Source organism: Onthophagus taurus, chromosome 1, assembly GCF_036711975.1.
Source record: "Onthophagus taurus isolate NC chromosome 1, IU_Otau_3.0, whole genome shotgun sequence".
Classification (NCBI taxonomy): Eukaryota; Metazoa; Arthropoda; class Insecta; order Coleoptera; family Scarabaeidae; genus Onthophagus; species Onthophagus taurus.
The window spans coordinates 26,965,358-26,969,279 of record NC_091966.1 but is presented as its reverse complement, the minus strand read 5'-3'; positions in this window follow the sequence as shown (position 1 = coordinate 26,969,279).

Sequence of the window (3,922 nt, the reverse complement as noted above, 5' to 3'; positions counted from 1 at the left end):
TTATTCCCTATTTATTGTATGTTGTATAAAGAACGTCAAGATCTATTGATAATCAATTTAGATATCTTGAGGAAATCCTTATTGCAAGTCAAAATCTGTGGGTAAGCAGTTGTAAGATTCTATTTGTAGGTTGGTAGTATATGTGAGGGATTGCTTTCTTTGCATGTTCTTTACTTGACTTTACAAGAAAGAGAAGAACATATTCTTGATTAAAGCAAAAAAAAAAAGAAAAGTTGGACAATTATAAAGAAAGAATGCAAGAAACATAAACAGGTTTCAAACTTTACTTCGAAAATTTGTAAAGTATCAAATCTAGTATTCAAAGCTTTTTATTTGAGACATATGAAAAAGGATATAATAGCAGTAATTAATTTATTACCAACAAATAAATAAGAATGGAAAAATCAGGAAGCTGATAATTAAAATAGATTCAAATGAGATTTCAAAAAATGCTTAAACTAACAAAATTATAAATAAGGAAATTCACTGTGTAGTTTTGATACATTTTCCAGAATGCTTGGGTGTGAAGAACCTTAAATAAAGCGATAGTATAAGAAAAGATATTTCATGGCAATTCCTAAGATCGCAAAAGTAACGGGTACATTCATCTTATAGTTTCTATAAGCTTAGGTTTTATTCCAGAGGGTTGCAGAGAGATCAGGAAATGTCGCATCAGCGTCATAAATATGACATAAAACAAACACATAATATTCTGACGACTAATATAAGGAAGGAAACATCAAAATTTTCTCAAAGTTTGAAAGAAAACATAGACCTTTTAACAATTTTTACAACCAGATTGGACTTTGCTTTTCAGGACAGTGCAGGCTCTATTACTTCTTCTAGATTTTTACCTACATCAGAAAACTACTATTCAGTAAATTAGTATGATCATTAATAAGATACACATTGACTTCTGGAATCTCGTCACCAATTGTACTAGTATTAATTTGATGATCATCGACACACAAATCATTTACGAGCTATGATTAGTAAAACTGCTAATGTATAACATAAGGAGATATGATAGTTTGAATTGATACCAGATTATACAAGAAGTAGTAAATTCTAGGTAATAGCTATGTCAACAAGACCTAAAACAAGGCAACGCTTATTACAGGCATATCTACCACTATCTGTAATTTTAATGAGCACAGTCATACATAACCAGACTCCAAATCGTTGTACAAATTAAATTTTAGGGCTTGTAAATAATCTACATGTTCAACAACTTTGTCATTACAGACAGTATAGAGATGAGTTTGTCGTATTCACTTATGCTTAAGTCGCTGTTAGATTTAGGTATTGTAACGACATGAGCAATTTTGACTTGTAGTCAAATGAAAAGTTGAAAGTATGAGTCAAAGGTAAAACACAAGGTAGTATAATTAGAATAAGTCAGGACAGCACGGTTGTCAAATGCAATGCTTAAAGCCTATGAAAAAGAATGGGATTTCCATGTTGTAAGAATGTTGATAACAGTAGCTTTCTTAGTTGCATCATTATAAATCATAGAAAACTCCGTAAAAAGCTCCTCAGTGATTTATAATCAAAAACAACCTGATCAAAGTGAGACTTAATTGCCCTGAGTAACTAAATTTTGCTCACAGTGGCACCGGATTCAGATGACAAAATCTCTTAGCATATTTACATCTGATTCCAACAATTGCGCAAAGTTCGATAGTTTTGCTTTCTGATTAGCTTTACTTCATGTACATTTGACAAATAACTTTGCCCGATTACACCTCCATGCAAGCGATTTCATATAAGGCGGGTGATGCTTAGAGAGAGAAAATAACTGCTGAGATGGAAGGGAGGGCTTTAAGCATCAGATGTACATCAAAAAGAATAATTCAGAAATATCGTCTATAGATAGAAATATCGTCTATGTAGTCTATCAATTCCATCCTTAATAGAGTCATTAAATATAAAATATTGAAAACGGAATTTTTTTTGGCTGTGACTTTTAGGGATAGTTCTTTTAGGAATTGATGAGAGCATTTTCAAGGCGAATGGCTGATGTTGCTGAACATAGAATCAACACCTTCGATACGTTTGTAGCGGACATAGTCCAGTACATAATTAATACCGGAATGAGAAAATGAGAGAAGTTGTTCGTTAGCTTCTACTCGAACACGACCTCCGATGATTCAGTCGCAATAAAGACAATGTTACTCTCCTCCAAGCAACGTACTGTAACGGCGATAGCGCAATATCAAGGCAGTCATCAGGCACCATCATCGGATCACTTATTTATACAATTTTAATATTTGTAATCTTAAAGTCTTTAACTGCATTATTTCTCATTTTGTTAGTAATCTTATCTCTGTAATGTACGACTCTTCTCATTTTGATTTTTGAACTCATCAAGTCAGAAGGTTACATGAAGATAACAACTATACGGAGATTTTATAGAACCTTGAAAAAGTCATGATGCGTTGTTCGATACAATTTTGATGTACACACTAGACTATGTATAAACTGATACAAACATGTCGAGAACTTGTGCTGTTATAATGTACATTTAGTATGTATGTAGTTTCACGTGGGGGTGAGTTACTCACAGCACTTAGGCCCCAGCGGACCCTTTGTACGTCCCCACAATTTACTGTTCATTCAAGGGTCAGAAAACCAGCCCAATCTTTTCATGAACGTTAATATAGAACAGAAAGGTATGTTCCTTATATCCGAAATTTGGAGCCATGGTACTCCGAAAATAGATTCCCTTAAGTACACGAGGTTTGGACAGTCACAAACAATATGACTTACCGTCTCGTCTTCCATTTCACACCCTCTACAGAGGGGTGTATTCGCCAGCTTCATGTAAAACATGTGCTTACGTAACCTGCAGTGTCCGGTCAGGAAGTGGGTGAGAAGCCTCAAGTCACTTTTCGATTTTCCCAGAAACTGAGTGGATGTCTTCCGGTCAGGGTAGAGCAGAGTTTTCTTAGCAAAGGCACCTACTGCTGTCCCATCCCATCTATCGCAAAAAGCTCGGTGGGAGATGGAGTTTATCAGTTTTGATGCTGTATTAACAGCTAGTGGTACAAACGGTTCAGGGAAGATCGGTGACTTGTTAGCCGCCCGTTTCGCCAACCTGTCCGCATGATCATGTCCTTTAATTCCGATGTGTCCTTTTCGCCATTTTATCGTGACGTTGTTGTATACGCTTGCCTCTTCGAGTGATTGCCGACAGGACTTCACCAACGATGATGCAGTATGATGCCTGCCAATCGCCAGCATAGCCTGTCTGCTATCAGTACAGATTACAACGTTTCTGCCAACTTTTTTGGAGTCGATAATCGCATGTACATTTAATACGGAGTTGTTTGTATATACTTAATCTATATTGGATCGAGGTATAATACATTTATCAAGGCATGAGCCTAATGTAATGGATCACCATTTGGCAAAGTTTCTAATCAATACGCAAGTTATTACAGCTCCTTCCCAAGAATAGAAAGCCTTGCAGCCAACAATCCAGAAGACCTCTGCTTAAATTATGAACTGGACGGCGAAAGATCGAAAGTTATTTTCAAAACACTCTATTAGTATCATAAGCAATTTGTTATAATCAGCAAATAAATACAACTACAACCATTTTATAATGTCGGCATCATTATCACTATTACTGCTAGAAGTTTTAATAGGGATTTCAGAAAGTTGCAAAAACATCAGCTGGTACAAACTAGTTATCTGTAAAGATATAGCAGTTCAGAGAGTAAATGCCAAAAGCACAGAAAACACTCCCAGCATTTGCTATATGCTTCATGTAATAGTTTCCACATTTGTGTTTTGAGATATTTCTTCTTTATACAAACGAAGAATCGTTGCCTGAGCTTCAGTAAGGTAAATCTGCAAAGAATCATAAAATAACGCCACGTCACAAGATTGCAAACGGTGTATTGATATGGTCTAACAA